Raw genomic sequence first — 20,531 nt, 5'->3', positions numbered from 1 at the left:
GCACAGCTTTTGAGTAATTAAACAAAAAGCCAGGAAGTGTAAAGATACCCCTGAAATGTCCTGCAGTTTATGTGATCCAGCCCATCAGGAAACGGGGATTTGTAAGTGATTTTTTTAACAGTTTTATTTTAGTTTGAAATGAGCAAACAAAACTAAGAGTCTGCAAATCCTCTGGGGTAAAATAATAGTCTTGCCTCTTGCCCAGTTTGAAAATGACCTCCCACTGTCGTTTGGGTTTGAGTTTTTTGGGTTTTTTTTAAAGACTCAAGACTCAACCATCAACCTACCCCTAGCCTGTCCCCTGGCTAGCCAGAGCAACTGCCCAGGTATTCCAATACGGGGAAAAATCCCCATGTGCATAAGGAATTCCTTCACAGACAAAATCTGGAAGATGGACTTTGTCATTTAAGGGAAGCCGAGACAGAAATTTATTTTTTAAATTATTTCTAGTTTGTCTCTTCACAATGTTGCTTTAAGACCCTTTTGTTTGCTTCAGTATCAGTCACCTTGAGGTGGAACCAGAACAGGAAGCTGAAATGCCAAATGACTGGAAAAAAAAACTGTTCTTGTGGTACTCCTGACCACACCAAATGCAGAGAGCACAAAGAGCTCATTTTCTTAAGTCTCCCAAACCCATTTCCACCCCAAAGAGCCATAGAAAAGCCTCAGATAAACATCCAGATCTTTGATTGTTTATGCAAACTGAACACTTCACGGGTTTTTGGAGACTAGCCCATCACTAAAAGGAATAAGAAAAGCTTTCCATACCCACAATCCAAGAGCTTTTGTCTCCTTCACGGCCATGATCAAATACAGGTGGTTTTTTCCTCTTATTTTCAGATTTCATCCAGCAGACAGAAAAACAGGCAAGCACACTGTATGATTCCGGTAAGTTTTCCTATTAGAATTTACAGATTAACATAAACAAAACCAAATTATAAGTGCAGCCCAAACAAGTCACACAAAGAGCCCAATACTATAGGTCAAATTCCATTCCTGCAACAATTTTACCCAAAACAGATGTACAACCAACCTTACAAAAACATGTGAGTCCCTATTTTGGCTGCTGGTTAAGAACCTCCCGTGCAGTCTATTTCTGTCATGGGCAGAAGTAAGTTACTCCAGACAAAAAAAAAAGTGACCCTCAGAAGCATACATACAAAACTTATTAGCTGACTAATTCTCTAAGTACACATGGACAGTGAACAATATTGATTTCAGGGATATTCAGTATTTTAAAGTAATTGGTTTTCCTCTAACACAGCTCCCTATCCCCACTAGTCTTAAATGGAGAATGATGCAAAGATTCAAGCCCAGGATTGTTTTTCCACAATGCACTAGACTTTCTAGGTGACTCTCAAATACTGCCAGATCATGCATGTGACTCAGAATACAGGAAAACACATATAAAAATTTTGACTCTTGCAAAAGTTACTCAGTGAAAACCTGATATTTCAAAAACCATAAACAAGGAAGACCTATAATATATTAAAAAAAAAAAAAAAGAAAGAAACAAACAAACGAACAAAGAAAAAACAGAAACAACAAACAAAGGAGAAGGAGTTTATTATGGGCTTGTCTGCCAAGTACAATAGGATATCTTCCATCCCACCCTACCCTCACATGATCATGAGATCACTAAGAGTTGAGTTTCACTGACAGGCTTCACAAAAAAATCCCCAAATCCACAACACAGGGGTAGCAGAGAGAATCCTCCCCAAAGGGGCAAATTCCTTCTTCTGGGCAGGGGCTGATAAAAGCTTTAAGAGGCCCAAGAAACAGTATTGGTATACGATCCCAGGCTGGTCCAGAGGAAAGATCTAGAGGGTCACTGAAGGTCTGTTAATGTTTTTATACCTGCACAAATAATGTTAATGTTTTACACCTCCACAAACACTTTCCCCATGGAAAGTGAAGACAGCAATTAACAGGAAATAGAGGGAGTGCAATATATCACATGGATGCCTGTTAGCAAAGGTGCCAGGTCTTGTCTCTTTCAGAAATTTATAAGGAGAAAATCCTACATCATGACTAAGACCTCTGTTTTATCTCAATATTAGATAACCTGGAGTTAAGGGCTAATACGGCTTTTAGGCAAACCAAGTTGAAAGGCAGTTGTCCCAGCTCAATATGTATTGAACTGGAGAATAAAGATCACTGAAGCATGAAAGGTATAGCACAAGACTAGCTATGAACCTAATTACTTGAGTAATTGAATGAGAATGTACCCTACCCTAATTATAAGCAATAACATTTTTTTAAGTAAAATAACTATAAGAAGTCAATATATGATAATCAAAAATATGCAGCATAGCTCTTGGATTTTGTGGGATCAATACATCTCCTTTTAGTGGCATTCTAAATTGCTTCCTTTGTATGGGCCGCTATATTATCATTTAACAACCTCCGCCTAGCCCCACTAAAGAAAAAAGAAATGTGAATTGACTGGTGTCCATGATTCATTGCCAGAGTGGCACTTGGAACCCTCCTGTCCTCCCAAGGTGTGGCTCTTGCTGCAAATCCAGGTGCACTCAGGCATCCCATGGGACAGCGTTCCTAGCCTCTTCCATGGGGTCCTGTGATCTCCCTTCAGGAAAGATCTTCCATCCCTTTTGTTCATGCTGACAGTGTAATTTCTGCTAAGGTGAGCTTTTCTTATGAAATACTTTTTTAAAAACTGCTTCTCCTGTACTGACTTTGTTCAAGGTCTCTAACACACACCCACGGCACCTTTACAGCCACGCAGCACAACCTGAGACAAACCCTCCTCCTGGGCTGTCTGCTCAGCCTTCTCTCCTTCCTCTTTCCCTGCTCATGGTTTTGTGTTTACTTTATTTGTGAGTGCAAGAAAGAATAAGCAAGGGGAGGGTTTGGCCGTGATTGGTCTGAATCTGCGAGGTTTCACATCTCCTCCCGATCGATTTGTGCCTGCCGAGTTTCGTGAGGGACAAAATGTTTTATGCTTTCTCCAAGTGGCGCAAAAGCACAAGCCTGGTTCTCTCGAGTAACAAAGATTGTTTCTGAGCAGCTTTTCCCGAGGCACCGAGTGATGTAAAGGATGATTGGCAGAGTGCGTGGCTCTGAATAAATGAGTAGCACACATATGTTCTTTTTTTCTTTTCTCTTTCCCGTTTCCTTTCCCCCCCACCCCTCTCCTCCGAGAGGCTTTTCAGCCCCGTTTCGGAGCGTGCACTTTGCAGAGCAGCACCTGCGTTTTGCTGGCTCCTTTCAGGAGACTTGGCGGGCTGACACTCCCACGGCGAAGGGCTCGCTTAATAAATGCTCCTGAGGCAAAAATCCATTTTTTTGGGGCTCGTTTCCGGCGGGGCCCGGCGGGCGCCATCCGCACGCCCACACTGCCACCTGCCGGCACCGGCCGGGCACATCCCGGCGCGCGGGGAGCAAGCCAACAAACAAAACAATTAAGCCGGAAAATGAAGTTGCCCTTGTTGCTTTGAAAGGTGGAGAGCTTCTCTCCGAAAAGAGACAGCTGCCCCTGCACAGCTGGCCGGGAGCTGCTTTTTGCTGAACGGTGTTGATAACTTGCTGACTGCATCCAGTGGAGACAGCCCAGCGCCTGTATCCTGCCCTAATGAGCTCCGACAGGTCGCATTGGGTTTAGCGAATAGACGGCTGCCAAAGAATAATTTCCAGTTATTGTCAAACATGGTTGGATATCGTATTTACTTTTTAAAGACAATTCTTGATCTGCAGTTGCACAGTGGCTATCCATTTCATTTATCCCCTTTGTCACTACGGGCTGTGTGACAAGTTCTCAGTTTAATGGAATTAGATCATTTGGGCAATTACCAGCTCCACATGAGTTACTTTAACTCCTCTGCTGCCACACTGCCCTTCCCATGCCATGACTTACTGATATTCCTGCAGAGCCTGCTGGATCCTAGCACTGTGCTGAAGTAGTGGTGCCCTCTCTACAGCAGAAGTCCAGAGGTAATTTAATTGTACCTTAGCTCCTGATCATGGAACGATGATGCATGTATCAAGCTATAAGGCAAAACAAAAAAAAAAAAAAAAGGAAAAACCCAAAAAAACCAGAAGATCTCTCACCATCTCGTTGCCACAGTCACATTCAAGATTTGTGCACAGAATTGAAGAACCATAATTTAAACAGGCCACTTGTATTATCACTGAAAAAAATGGTCATGGTTTGTAAATAGAATTTCATTTCAAACGTGTTAACTGATCTTACTTTTTGTGAACATTTGTGTGAGGGAAGTTTCCTCCATCCAAGTGTTTACAGTAAACAAATTTGAGGCCCACTACTCTAGTTGGCTGATGGAAAAACAGAATGGTATTCCACAGTGAGTTAAATTGTTTTTGTAAGGAAAAGGAAAATTCTACCTTCCTTTTTGGATGAATACTACATAGTATAATACTACATTTCTGGCCAAAAATTCTTAGCAAAGGAACCAGTGAAAAAACATGCGTCAAATAATTCTGACAGATCCAGTAGACCTTCAAGGCTTACAGAATATACAACTCATTACATTTAAGCTGTCAGATGCAAAAATAACATCAATACCATGTAACTCAGGTGACCAATCATGCAGCCAAAGTATCTTAGCATTTCACAGGATGATAACAGGGATGAATCAGATAATGATTCACTGGTTAAAATGTGACTTATGTTTACAGTTAAGCAGCACAATGGGAAACAAGAAGAAAAAAGATAAAATAGATAAAATAACCCTCCACAAAAATGTTCACAGAAAAAAAAAATGCAGGAAAAACATTCTAAACGTTCTTCAACCAGCTTTAACTATGAATTTTGTGGCTGTTCCCATGTCAGAAAGCAATGCTAGTGGTTCTTCAACTGATTTGTGTTCAGGTACAACTCCTCCATCAGTAAAATGCTCACTGACCTCAGCCTATCCTCCCTAGTCACAGGGACAGCAGAACTAGCCATGCACGAAAAGATTGCCCTCTCTGTATCAACTCCAGGTTCTTTACACTTTACCCTGCATTCAGCAGCTCCAGAACTGGGCTTAGAGGGTATGAAGGTGGAGGAATTTCATTTCCAACTCATTCTGAAGATCCCTGTGATTCTTTTAGACTCTCTATAGCGATCACCCAGCCCTGAAACTCAATAAGTCATAATTAAAAACAAAAAACAAACAAAAAAATTTTTAAAAACCCACAAAGAAAAAAAAAAAACAAAAACAAAACAAACAAAGAAAAAAACCCCACCAAACACAAAATAACACCTATGCAGTTTTTTACTTGTCCTACTTGCTGAGTAGTAAGGCAGTTATCCACAGAGGTTCTCTCTGCACTCTCAAATTTTGGAACTCCTATACAGTCACACAAAAGCAGCAGCCTTGGCCACAGCAGCTCGTCTGACTGCTCACAAGTGGACTAAAGGGCTCACAGTTATTGCAGTAACATTTACTGCCCTCACAGCCATTATGTACTCTGGAGGCAAGCAAGCAGACCAGATGAAACATCTTCTTACTGTAATCACATGAACTGAAATCCCTTCAAAGTCACAAAAAAAAAAAAAAAAAAAGGCTGAAAGCACAACTCAAAATTATTCACCACCACCATAACTGTTCAAAAATAAACTCTCTCTTCAGAAATTCTCATCATAACTTCTGCTGGTTAAATCCCATGGGAGTAATCAATATTTCTTATTAGTTTTTAATATGCTACTCTTCAATTTCATGAGCTAACATCTGTGATTCTGAGCTACTGATAGAAACAACTAGGATACAGAAGTAAGTAATTCCATGTATTTACAATAGCAACGTTCTGGGAGTTTCACCATCTTCAAGCAAGTTGGTGTACAAACAGAACGTAATAACTACAGAGATCTCTTGAGGATCACTATATAAGAAAGTCCCTAATAAATGGTAGACGAACCCCTGGCTCTCAGTCATGTGCCTGCTCTGAATCTCAAATCCATTTTGGTTACATGATATCAAAAATTATCCTTTTCTTGAGCTGGCTTAACAACAATGGTAAAACTATATGGACCTTTTTTTTTCCGTGTGAGATTTTCACAAACTGATCAAAGCATCTAATTTTTTTTTTTCTAAAACTGTTTTAGGTATTTGAAAGTAAAAGTTTCATTTTCATTCTATATGTTTGAAATGAAGAAAAGGTTAGTAATATTTTAAATTTACCAGACCTATCCTGTCCCTTTCAAGACCATAACATTTTGGAAAATTAACTATTTAGCAACTGATCTACATTCATTCTTAATTAAAATTTCAGTGAAAATAATCAGTGAACATTTTACTGAGAAAATAATATGGGTAATTTTTGAAACCTGGACAACAGTTAATTTCTCATTAAAAATAAAGGGGAACAATGAGTTTATCAATTAAGTTTACCAATTAGTCGTTTGGGGTTTTTTTCCAAACAGCTTCAGTAGAGGAAAAAATTATATATCAGAAAATCTGAGTAATAAATTGCCAACATTTAGCTGAACACCCCTATATCCTGTTAATTTCCCCAATCATCCAAAACAACCTCATATTTCAGCTGACCAAACAAAATGTTTGTATTTAAGGTTCCATAAAATGTTTGGGCCAATTGAGTTTCTACACTTCCTATTGAAAATTTTTCCAAATTCTTTGCACTGCAGATATCAGCAAACAAACATTCTTAAGTCACAGAATACAAAACATTACAGGGGCAGTGCTCACTCCTGCGTGGGAAATGGGGATCCTCCCAAGTAGCCATTAATATTTGTAGGCAACAGGTTCAAAATTGTTGGCATAAAGGGAATATTCCATGTCAGTCACTTTTCAAGGCCAAAACCTGCCAACATCCCTACAGTACACAGCCAATCAGTGGATGACACAGCCTGGTTGGGGCAGAGCTTCTGTTCTGGCTGCTCAAGATTATTGCAGGGAAAGAGGGGTCGTCTGGAGATTTCCCTGCTCTTTAGATCCCCTGACTGCCAGAACTGCAGAGATGAAGAAAGAAAGAACGTGAGGTTCTCCAGTGTTATAGCTCAGGGTTCTGAGAAAATGTGCCTTACTACTAAAAGCAAGGTGTTCGTATAATTTACACTATTATTTGTGTCAGGACTTAATTTGCCCAGCTATTTGTTTTGGTCACTCTTAGGTCAAATTGGACCCCACATCAGAAATCTTTGATTGCTCTTTGTTGGTCTTCCTGTTAAAAAGGCATTGTAAAAAATCAGCAGCAATTATTTTCATCTTATAACTCTGAATGATTTTTTAACAGATTCATAACAAAATTTAACACAGAAAATATTCCAAAGCATAGGTCATATCAAAAGTGATCAGTAGGAAACAAGCATCACTAAACCTCACTAAACCTGACTTTTTTTTTGCTAAGATACACAGCACTGTAAACTTCTCTACAATGTAGTCCTTCTGAGAGCCTTCCAGCATATAGGTCTGTATGAAATTATTCTCCAGAACTAAAATTTAACAGGGTATGATGTTATCCAGACTGTTGTTTTTAGCAGTATCCAAGAAAAATAAATAAATAAATAAATAAATAAATAAATAAATAAACCAAAAAAAAAACCAACCCCACATCTTTTTAGAAATGCAGTGAATAGAAAATATAAATTTCATTATCTTGGAAGAACAGTATTTCTGCAGATATAATTAGACACCAAATTCACAATACACAGATATTAATAGCATTCATAGCTATATAAAAGCATGGCATCTCTTGGAAATCAACAATTTTGGTGTACACACAAAGTCACACCTCTAAATACTTGCAACCAGTCCAATTTACTAATTTATACCAGTCTGATTTACTCATTTAAACCAGTGAAAATTCTGAAGTCAATAATATTATAAAATTTAGAAGCACAGATAATGTAATCTGGAGATGCACAAGTTCAGGTACTTGTTTTACAGATTTCTTAGAGAGTCAACCCTGAAGTCATGAATGCATCAGACTTAATTATATTAAGAGATAGTTAAAATATTGATAACCCCTCAGTTAAGACGATAGACCAAAACCATGACCTCTGAAGACTGCCCCAAAAGCTACAGGGAAATGAAAATAATTGATTTTAATCACAAATTTATAATTGGTACTGTTACTTATATACTGTGGTTGCTGATACAATTGAGCTACTTCACACCTAAGTGAGACTGCATCCTCTCCCTTTCTGATGAAATATGCTGCCCTGCATCTGTGACTAAATTTCAGGTCCTCTCTTTTTTTTCCACCACAGTATGGATCAAAAGTGTGCATCCTTACTGTACTTTAACTCAAGAGTGAGGCATCATTGCTTGTATTTCCCTTAGAAACCAGACCAAGTGGTAGCTGAAGACACATCATTGTTGGTCTGAATAATCAATGTATCTACCAAGACTAAAGCCCCACCAACAACTTTCCCTGCTGCAAAGTTTAGACAACATTTTCTGTAAGTAACTCAATGAAGCTAATGGGGTCTGGATTCCTATGGATTTGTACTTGTTGGATCATCTAATTAAACCCAAAGGAACTACATAATGTATTTGTGGTGCCTTTCTCTTGTGCATATTCCTAAGAGTCTAATGCAGGAGCTCAGCTTGCAGTCACTTTGTCAGTGTAGCTGCTAGTATCAACTCCCTCTTCTTCCATACATTTCTGAAGCTCATGGACACTTCATTCCTTCAGAACTGCTCCTCTTCTGACAAATTTGCCTGAAGATTTCCAAGAGTTTGGACGTCATAAGGATGATCAGAAAGAAGAATAAACAAAGGCAGAGACAGACACAATGACCGCCTCAGCCTCCTCCCTAGGAAACCAAGTTAAAAGAGAAAACATGTTTGCAGAATTATGTGCTGAGTTTATTTCTGTCAAGTGAGTGGCACCTAGTTTTAATGTAAAATACTAACCGAATTAAACCTACTCTGATTAAATACAACTAATTTTGAAATGTGTGTCGGAGCAGTGCAATGCTACTGAGCCCAGAGTTTTTAAAAGACTAACAAGAATGTACTGTATTTTTTTCCAATCTATTTCAATTACACTTTTACAATGGCAGAATAATGATGTGATTAGTCTATTTTATCGCGATTAAATCTTGATTAACATATTAAATAACTATTGTACATTAATTAACTCTATTAAATGCAATGTCCAATACATTGTTCTACTCCTGTAGACTTCCAATGAAAAAGTAGCTATCTTTAGCATGGTTATTTCTTATACAATGATTTTAGGATCTAACACAGAGTATTACTATGGACTAAATACCTTAAAGTACAATTTTTTCAGATAAATTGCAATATGAACAGAAAATAATACATTATTTTAGAGACCACTTCCAAACATGCTCTATACAATCTGAACACTGAGGAGATAAAATTTAAATCTATGCTCTTCTAAGAATAGTATGATGTTGAATTTTAGGTAACCTTCCAGTTCAATTATGCGAAGTGGCATTACAGTATTTTACAGGATGCATAGATAAAAAGCCATTACCAGGGATTTGTCACTATTTCACAACTGTGAATAACTCTAGGCAAGGCTTTTAACCAGCAGTTAAAAACTCCCTTTTGTCTTCATCTTGCAGTAACTTTTTATTCCAGTGGAAACACTTTAAACATCTAGTTTTCTCTGTCATGAGCACTCACAGGAACCCAGACATCTGCAGCCTGATTTCCTTGTGTTGCAAACATCCTCTCAAAGTACAAAATCAGCCGTCACTGTAAGCCAACACATTTATGCCAGGTTTTCAGCCAACTCTTAAATACAGTTGGGGGGTTTTGTGCACAAAAACATATGGACTGAACTGCAATGAATAACAAATAGATTTTTGAAATCTGCTTATCTATTTCAAAAGTGCAATGGGTGATGACACAAAGGTCTCAAACTCAGACTTGTCTAACTAGGGACACTGAGCTGAGGCACCTCCACTTTCTTAAAGGTCACTGAAGGGACTCATGCACCTTTACATGCCAATTTAGAGACAAGGTGTAAAAACAAAACAGCAGAAGTTCTTGCTGTGATAGAAATGAGAAATAGTTGCATATGTTGCTTCCAATAAAAGGCAAAATTGTACCTCAAGAAACACAAATGAACAGCTGGAATTTGTCGACCCCGGTACTTTGTCTTTTCCTACTTCTCTTGGTTAAAATCCTACAACATAACAAAAGGACATTGTAAGGTAACAAGTAAACTTCAGTTTGGTTTTACATAGCACCTTTCCAGATAATTGTATCCACACAAGAGAAGCTTAATGAAGAGTAGAAGTCATCACTGTGTCAGGAAGCTGCAAGGTTCTGGCCTTTAGGCACAATTGGCCAGGAGCTGGGGCTGATAACACAGTTGCCAAGATAGGGTTTCACCAGGCAGGTGCCATGTGCCATTGTCCTCAAGTAAAGCAAGGGCCAGGGATGGCAGCCAGGTTCAAAAAGGAGATCATGAGGCAGTTTTGAGGTGATGAGGCAGGTCTGAGGTGAAGCTGGGAAGTCAGATCAAGTCCTGTGGAGTAGCCAGGGCTAGACAAAGCCCTGTGGTCTCTGGGAAAGGTCCATGGTGACAAGTCAGGTCCAAGGTCAAACCAACAAATCAGTCCACCGGTCTCAGTTCAGATCAATGGGGCCCTTGGCCAGGCACAGACACAGCTGTAGCTGAGCTGGGAAAAGACAAAGTCAAAGCTCAGGCAGACACTGAAGATCCAGGGCTGCAGAGCCCACAGCTAGAGGATATGGAGTAAAAACCCAAATGACAATATTTCACATTGTTGCTAGGACAGCATTGCATCTCTCCCCAGATATGATGCACCAGACATCCTCTGCCAGTCCCCTTCTCCATCTGCCCTGGGTGCAAGAGAGAGGTGCCAAGAGCAGGGAGGTCACCTGCACCTTGTAGCAGAGGCTTGCTCTCAGTAGTCCTGGACCCCCAAAATTCCCAACCAGCACCAGCACAGCTCTGTCCTATCACCTGTGCTCACCCTGGGACCAGATGCACTCTTTTCTTCCCTCCACATGATGCAGGAAAAGCTGTTGCACACATTGGGACTCCAGGACACTGAGAGGTCTGCCCATGTGGGATGCAATTATGTTGAATCTTTCCATGCAGCTCAACAGAAATGTAAATGTCTGCAACAAATATCTTTGTCAGATTTCCAAAGAATGAACAATGCACTCACTCACAGACAAAAGGGATTGTTTCTGAACATGATCACTGCCTTCAGGCTGTAGGACAATGCCTTTTTAGTGGTCTCCATCAAACTTTGTTTGAAATTATGTTAGTAACTGGCAGAATTTTTTAATTAGACCACCAAATGGCAACCTTAATGCACAGGATATACAGTCATTGGCTTTTACTTTGAATTTCTTTTATTGTCTAGAGGAAAAGAATCAGCAAGAGAAACTGATTACTACAAAAGCATGATAACTACTTCAATCCCTAGCTATAAACATACAGTAATTAATAAATTAATGCAGATCACATACATCAAGGAAAAGACAGAGTATATAGGATAAAGTCAGCATAATCCTTTTGTATAATTTTATGAATGATCTAATGTTGTAACTCACTCAAGATACTTAAGATTTGCAGCAATACATAAGCAGACTGTAGAATTGGAATTAAAGAGCTGACCCATATTAATAATCATTAAAAAAAAACCAGTAATTGTTTCTGTTTTTAAGATACTTTGATATTCATTGTGGAATAGAAATGCATCATGACTTTCCACAGTCACAGCTGAATCAGAAAAGCAAACATATTCAGCAAGAGCCCTTAAAAATTAATTATGTATTCATGCCCATGTAACTTTAGCACATGCTTACAATTAGCCATTACCTTGAATGCATTTGAGAATAAGAAACAAATTCAAATTCTGAATTCAGGAATAAGTTAAAATGGTCACAAAAACTTTTGACCTCTTAATACTCTTTTTTAAAATTAACTTTATCATAAAGGGCATTTTCAGGACTAATTCTAACTACTTCTGAAAGGGAAGCACTTTCAGACTCTCTGATGAACCATTTAATGTATTACTATTCTTTGCCATCCTTTGCATTTCCAGCACACAAGCCTTTGTTACTTCTTCACCAGAATGTTTGTGCATATATGTATATATATGCACATTATACAAATAAATTTATTGTTGTCTGCAGCTGTATAAAGTTTAAGAAAATTTAACTCAACTCAGAAGCCTTTTTTTTTAAATTCTTTCAGTCTTTACATATATTTATTAACGTTAGCTCACAATCTGGAAGAAAAAGAAAACAAAACAAAAATATATATAGAAATTAATTTTAAAAGGAAGTTATTAATGGGAATTTTGAGGACATAAACCCCTTTTTGATAACAGCTTATGTTTTATATGAAAGAGTGTGTTCACCAGCTAAGCTCCCCTATCCACAGGCTTAAAGTGCAAGTCCATGGAAATAAGTTATTTGATTCCTTGAAAACAATTCAATTGAATCAATTTCTAGTTATCTTTGATCATGTTCTTTAAATTAAAAGAAACAAAAATTTTATTATTCTATAACTGGTTTTTCATCTGAAGAAAGTGTCATGCATTTATAATTTTGAGCACTGCTTAACTTCATATTTTCATTGGAAGACTTCCCCTGATGTTGTGTGGCATTGATTTCAGAATAAGCTTCTAAGTCAAGGTGTGATCAGTTATATAGACAGGCTCACTGCACTTTCTTATATCTGAAATATCCCTGGAGGCTTTTACCATTTCTCAGTGTCATAGATTTTAATCTTTATGAAGTTAAATCCAAAATTACTGAACACAAAAATCTGTCATTTCAAGTGCAGTACATGGTAATCACAAGAATCCCATAACCCAAAATACAAGATGCATATAGAGATTATTCCACAGTCTATTGAGGTCAAAGTCCTTCCTAAATTATGCTATTCCAAGATTGTGAGTTCATTCATTTGCTATGAATCTCCTCTCAAAATTCCTTCTTAGAAGGAAAAAAATATATTCCATAACAACAAGAAGATAATTAGATCTCAAACATATTTCATCTTCATGTGTAAAATTTCTTTAGAAGTCATAATAATGCAAAATAAATTAAATCCCCCATATATAATGAAGCCCAAATCAATGTTTTAATGTCTCTGAGTAAAATCATAAGTGAAATATTTATGCTTTTAATATCAAAAGAGGAATTAAGACCTGCTTAGGCTGGAAAAACAAATGTTGTCTAAAATATAGGCAAGCATTTTAGTACAAAACTTGTAAACTTGTGCCTCCTGGACACCTATGAAAATATCCCTGTTGTTCAAACTAACTCAAAGTTCTGTGACTCAGTGCATTTTTGCAGCAATGAGGTTAAATTATTAACCTTAACTGAGCTGCAAAACACAGGCATCTGTGTAGTTTGACCCTAATCACACTGTTTTTGTACTGGAACTAGATCATACCTTGCTCAACAATCACAGACAATAACGGAAATAGAAAGGTTAAAAAAAAACAAACTCATATTAACAAGAAAGTTAAAACATGTTGAACTCTCCAGAATTTGTGACGTATGGTGAAACAGGGAGATACAGGAGTTCAAATAAATGGCAATGGATTAATATTTAAAATTAGGTTGACACTGCTGCTAAACCACAGGTTTGGAATTCAGGTCTGGGTTTTGTTGCTGCCTGTGTCATAGACACATAATGTGATTTTAGAGACCTGACCTGCCATACTCTTAGTTCATTTAGATATCAACGTACACATTTACAAGTGATTAATTAAATGCTTATGGGAGGCAGGTGCTTAAAACCCCTTCCTCAGTCAGTGCAAACCTTACTCTGTCTCCAATACTACAGCAGAAAATGGAAATAAAGCCATCCTGCATGCACATTTTCCTCTTTGTATTTTCCACATTTCAAGGGCCCTTACTGACTCCCTTGTCCTCATATTCTTTGTACATTACCTAGCACAAAACCTCAGGATTATTATAAAGCCTAAGGACCTTTAAATAAAGTGATATACCAGTAAGTACTTAGCACACTCTCAATACAGCCTCTACCAGAACAGTTTCTCTCTGTTAGCAACAACCTTTGGTGAAAGACATGTCAGTGTATTCTCAGGGAATTTGGACAGTTTTCTAATTAATTTCTGAACATTTGTAGCACAAACTAAGCATCAGTAAATTATGCTTAGAGTATTTGGAACACTTCCAACCTCATTTTCTTCTCTTCTCCCTCTTCTTTCGCTAGAAGAGGCAGACATAGTTAAAATCACACAACAAAAATATTTCTTTACAGAACACTTGCAGCAATTACCATTTTTATAAACCTTATTCTTTTATGCTTATGGTTTGTCCTCAGCTGATCTTGTTTCAGGTCAAGAAGTGACCCAATAAATGCAAGAAGCATTTATTTATTTACACTCCAGACTTCCTGCTTAAGTATAGTTCAATATAAAGCATGTTAATGGTAACGTCTTTCAAGAGCACTTCTGAGACAGAGAAACACTTAAAGGAATTCTTCATATACTTGTTTACAATAGTATTTATAGCATTACCCTTAAAATGATCACTTCACCACATAAAATCCACTGTACCTGTAAAATATTACATCAAAGGCAAACCAATCAAATAAACAATGCAGGACTATCTACTTGCACTGAGTCACAAGCCTACTTAGGTCCATCAAGTTTAATTCAGGACTTGGGTGAAAGGTCTTGGTAAGAGTCTCATTCAAAGTCTACATTGCATAGTTCAAAACATGATGGCAAGACATCTCCTTTCACAGTGCTGCAGGGAGTAAGGTCAGGGCTGTCCTGCTGTGGGTCCCAAACATGGCAGTTTTCTCAGATGACCCATTTTACTTCCTGATTTGAGAGTGAAGAGGCAGCACCAGGTCCTTTCTGAAAAATTTCTTCATCTAATTGTCAAGTATTTAAGAAAAACAACACCTAGACAAACTCTTCTCCCACCGCTTGATTGATTGTGGTGACTTCCTTCCTAAACCTCAGAGGTCATCTGCCCTGGCAGCCACGATTATATAAAACACTGCAGTTCAAAGCAAAGACTGAGGCAGCCAAATCAAACAACCAGATCCATCTACCACAGCAACACTTATTTCAATTCCACTTCTATACTAAACATCGTCTTTACTGTGGTCTAATGTTGCCTTCATAATACAACTCCCACAAAGCAAGCAACCCCTTTCACTAGCTCGGTTGCTGGGCTCAGTGTATAGACCCTGTAAAAGTCATTACGGCAATGTAATTTCTAGCACTTGCATTTTCACTATAGTAAAATCTCACAGGGATCAGACCCACTTATGGTCTTAACTAAAACTAGCCATCTGACTTAATTAACATTTAGAATTCATCAAACCTTGCAGGGCTCATACTGGGCTCTGGGGCAGCTTGGCAGTGCTCACATTGGGCTCCTGCTGGGTCTGCATCTCTGGTAGCAGTATTTTTTCACCAGATGACACACTTGGTGTTAAAGCATAGGAAGAATGAAACTTTAAAAAAAAAAAAAAAATCAGTTTCACAGTATCTCCACATCACACAACACACCACACAGCACAGGGAGAACAGGAGGCAGAAATAGTTAAGTGCAGCAGCAGCTAAGAGATTGCCCTAATATATTTGCTCCATAAGTTGTAATGCAACAACAGTTGTGGCTTTGTTAAATACCTTTCTGTGCAATACAAATCCTGAATGTATTTTTGTTTCTCTCTATATATTGATTTTAAAAGCAGCATAAAGATTTGTTTCTCTGAAGGTACCACAGATGATGGAAAGGTTTCCCAAAATTAGGAGTGATGTCAATAGGGAAACAGACTTCCATTTAGGCCATGCAAAACATCTAAATTTTTCAAGACCAAAATTCTGTGCTCAGAGCATCAAATACTAATGGCCAGAAAGCATCTGCTCATGGTCTTGGCTGCTTAAGGTAGGTCTGGAACAGACCTATGGAGCTAGATCTCTTTATAACCTCTTTTCGCTTTGTGACCTCATACTACATATTCTTCACACAAGCCTGAGTTGCATTTCTTCCTTCTTTTTACCCAAGTGGCAAGTAATTTTGTACCCAAGTAATACTAAAGTAACCACCAGAGACACAGCATTCTTATGATGACCCTAATGTGTGATGGCTCGATTAATTAGACTTTATGAAGTGTTATATTTTTCTGCTCTATGCGAAAATGCAGTTGAATGTAAAAACCTGTTAGTTAAGTACTATCATGAGATTAAGTATGTCCAAAATGTTTAAACACAATGATATTGAGAAAAGAAAATATCAGCTGTGTAAATATGGTTTTACAAAGTGCAATATTAAAGGCAAACCTCAAACGTTTAGCATGAATATCCATTACAATTTGAGGCTTTACCTTTTTAAAGCTTTAAAAATTATTTTGTACTTTGATGTTTTCTGTTCCTCAGGGAATTATTGTTATTGTTGTTTGTTTGTTTGGTTGTTGTTGTTGTTGTTAAGAAAAGCACCATAAGTCGTACATTTTGTCATATTTGAAGATTCTAGTATTGTTAAGACACAAAACCTATACATTTTTTCCACTGCATACCAGTGCAGGCAGTGAGAAGGAGCAATGGAAGTGCATGAGAAAGGCAAAAAATACCAAATTCCAACACAGGTCCTTCCTGAGAAACTATAATTTCCTACAGGACAGACAACATATTTGGTGGCAGTGAAAATATGACAACTCTATCTATCAATCCAACCAAGTTTATCATGAGGTTTAAACATTTCTTAACTGCCAAACTATAACATGTCCCTAGAAATAATAAACTACATTCTGAACTATCTGCCAAAAGCACACAGGGGAAAAAAAAAAAAAAAAAAAAAGATACAAAAGATGAGTTTCAAACAATAAATAATATTTTGCAGTATACTTGCATCCTTATTCCTGAAACCAATTTAGAAAACAATTGGACAGGGCAGCCTGGGAATAAAGAATCATTTGCCATTAGACTTTAATGTGTGATTACTTAGTAATGTAATTGAAAGCATGACTGTAGCACATTGCCAGCTTTCTATTGCCAGGAGATTACATCGTAAATGATACAGAGCATTTCATGCATTTTTTTATTCCATATTTTTTGTGACAAGTAGTTTTGCTTAATATTTGAATTTGGTTTTCTTTTTCAAAGACTGCAGGATTGAGAGTTTTGGGGAAGGAGGTGTGGTGAAGGAGAGGTGATAGGTCTCAATTCGTCCTTAACGTGAGAAAACATAAGATACTAATGGACATGATTGCACTGGCAGATTTGTGTTGAAGGCCAATGATGTCTAATCATATATGACTGACGCAAACGATACACCTTTAGGACTCTATTTTTGGCTCTGATTCTGTAAATTAGAGGAAAATCCAAGAACTAACTGTGCAGACTATGTCTGTTAGAGCAACTTCCTAGAAATCAGTTGAGTTATACTGATTGTACCTCTTGGAGACCTGACCCAAATCATAGTACTCTACAAAGCCTCATGGTGTTTAAAGTCTTGATCTTCAACCAAGGTAGCCGGGCAAAGCTGAGTGGGTTTTTGGAGGAGTTGTGTCTTTTTACACCTGCAGAGACCCTAGACCTTCATTAAGAAGCTTCACTGACAGCTAGAGAAGAGCTACAGAAATTCAGGGCTCCCCCCCTTGCACAGAAAACATTGACTTAGCAGCGTTTTCCCTCCTTTGTCTTTACAGACTTTCCCTCCAAGCATCCTGTGGCTTCGACAACTTTCACAACAAAGATTCCAAAGGCTTTACTGGTACGGGGATCTTGTTACCCCAGATCACCTTACCTGGCAAAGGCATCCTGGTTATGTAACTCCCTCCTTCTCAGAGTCCATCTAGTTGACAAAAATTACTCTCAAAAGAAAATAATGAAAAGTTCAATGATTTTTTGAATGCTGGGATTTTTGCCCATGCAAACTGAGGTACAAATCACACCCTGCTGGTCCTTGTACAAAGAGCCTGTGTCTCCCCATCCACATGATCCACACCCAAGGAACTTGCCTGGCCCAGCAATCCCTCTATATAATATACCGTGAACAAACACCATCAGACAAATTCAGTACAATGTGCTGCCACAGAGCTATCATCAAATGCTATAGCATTCATATTTGATATTTTGATGCCTTCAGATCACCTAAGATATGCATTTCACATTTTAAGGGTAGAAGTTTCTGGGATTTAAAACCCACTCTGACAAAGGAATTCAAGAGGAAACTGTGAGGAGCTTAAATTCCCAGTGATTTTGTTTCCCTTGCAGCCTGTTCTCACACGTTTTTCATCAAAAAGCGGGGAATGGAGCTTGAGTAAGGATTCTGGCATTTGGCTCATAGGCTTTGTTTCGTCTTTATCCTATTTTGCTGAATGTTGGATGACCACAGAGGCAATACAGACCTCCAAGAAGAGCGGATGTTTCAGAATAAGAATTATCATTCACAGGCAACAGTCCCTCTCCTCTGTCACACCACAAGAGTGTATAGTGTATAGTACTGTGTATAGCACTGAAGAAGGAAAGAATAAAACAATAACTGCAAGGTGGCAAGGCGCAGAGTCTTCCTTCCAGAGACTGATTCTGGGCTAACTTTCTCTCCAGTAAAAAACATGACAGCATCTTGACAGGGGCCCTTCTACTACAACAAGCAATTCATTCTTCAAGGGAAACTTTTTATTACAAGACTTCTTACAAAAATCATTTGCTTTGCAGCTGCTTTTACATAGTTTCTTAAACTGTTTTCACAGTACTGAATGATTGGAACAAACCAGATTACTTCCCTCTAATTTGTCCTAGTGACCTACCGTATATATTAATAAAGGTGTATTTTTTCTGTCTATAGCTCTGTTTTCACTGAAGAAAGCTATGCCAGTTGCATTACAATACTTTTAACCTATTCAGTTCATGACAGTGGAAGTACCAGAGCCTTCTGGGCTTTGTAATATAATAGCATCCCTTTATCACATTGAATGGTTTATTGGAACCAGCTTGTACAGATGATTTAGTTTACCATAGTGAGGCCACAACTGCAGGGCTCCAATCTCTGTTTGGAGACTCTTCTATAATTTTCAGTGTTTCCAGTTTGGCCTTCAAATGCGTTTGCTTTTTTGGGTGTTTGTTTGTGTTTTTTAGGGGCATTAGGGGGGTTTGTGTGGTTCCTGTCAGTTTTTTTTTCTCTTTGCTTCCTTTTAACTAATTTTTTCATATAACTTCAGTTATAATTTTCATTATTTGCCCTCTTAGTATATATATTTTTAAATTAAGACCTGGTCCAGATAACATGCATTTTGTGAACACATAATGGCCACTCATCTTCATCAAAACAGGAATCAGTTTCATCTAATATGGGGCAGAAACCTTTGCCAGCTTTAGTTTATGTAGGAATTCTAATATCATAAATACTACTAGGACAAATGTCACTGCACATGGACTGGGTAAGCTAATGAACCTGGTGATTTCATGTAGCAACTAGCACCAGTCATGCATGGCTCCTAGCATAAGTCTGTGGATTTTAACTTACCTTTTGCTATGATGGGCATAAATTAAAAACTACCACACACTTGTCCCAAACAATCAGTTTTGCTATGCTCAGGGAACTAAATGGACAAACCATACAAATAACCTGTTGATCATCAAGAAGTACAAAAGTTTCCAGAGTTGCCTGGAATGGGCAGACTACGAGCACTACCAATAGAATATGCATCTGTGGACAAAATCCACTTAGCCTTTACAATGTCATTTGGACTTAAACTATGTCACTTTGGCAGGAGAGCATTCCTTCCAGGGTATTTAATGAATTGCTGCACATGATAATCTGCTGCTGATCTCATAATATGGTTCTGTGTCTGGGTGTATTAACAATCGCATAGATAAAAGATTCTCTTTCAGCATACAGATGAGTATGTAAAAATATAACTTTCTACATTTTTTTATGCTTACACTTACACACAAAAGCATTTTAATTGCATTACAAATCAAGATTTACCTTGAATATATAGAAAAACATCCAAGCAGTCTCTGTGTTACTTCAAACAATTTTCTTAAATGGAGAATTTCACGAACTTTAGTGTGAGGTTTGCACTGGTACCAAAGTAAGATTCTTACCTCAAAAATAGGCAGCTGTGTCTACTACCTTGAGCTGTTGAGGAGCATGGATTTGACTCAGTTTTGTTTGCTTTTGAAGATTTCCTAAAAACACTTGCCTAGTGCACTTCTCCATGTCTTGAGTAATTTTGACAAGGGGCAGGCCAAATACAGGGAATTTTGCATCCTTTATTTAAAGACATTCCATGATAGTGGAGGCAGAGGATTGGACAGAAGAAAATTTTGAGTCTGCTATTTTTTCCCCTCCTGAAGAAAATTAAACAGTAGAAAAGTCTGAGGTCGAACTTACATGACTTGCTAAGCACTCCAGAGGAAGGGAGAAGTGAGGAGATGAAGAAAAGACTAATGATGACTTTCCAGAAGTGTGCTGGTGGGCAGAAGCAAAGTCCTTCAAAGAAAGGACAAAAAGCAACTGTTACAAATAGCAACAAATTCCAATACAAATTCCAACTGTGTGTATATATATATATATGTATATATGTATATATATATATATATATATATATATATATATATATATATATATATAATTCCT

The sequence above is a fragment of the Taeniopygia guttata genome, chromosome 2, assembly GCF_048771995.1.
Source record: "Taeniopygia guttata chromosome 2, bTaeGut7.mat, whole genome shotgun sequence".
Lineage (NCBI taxonomy): Eukaryota > Metazoa > Chordata > Aves > Passeriformes > Estrildidae > Taeniopygia > Taeniopygia guttata.
Note: the sequence above shows the minus strand (reverse complement) of the source record.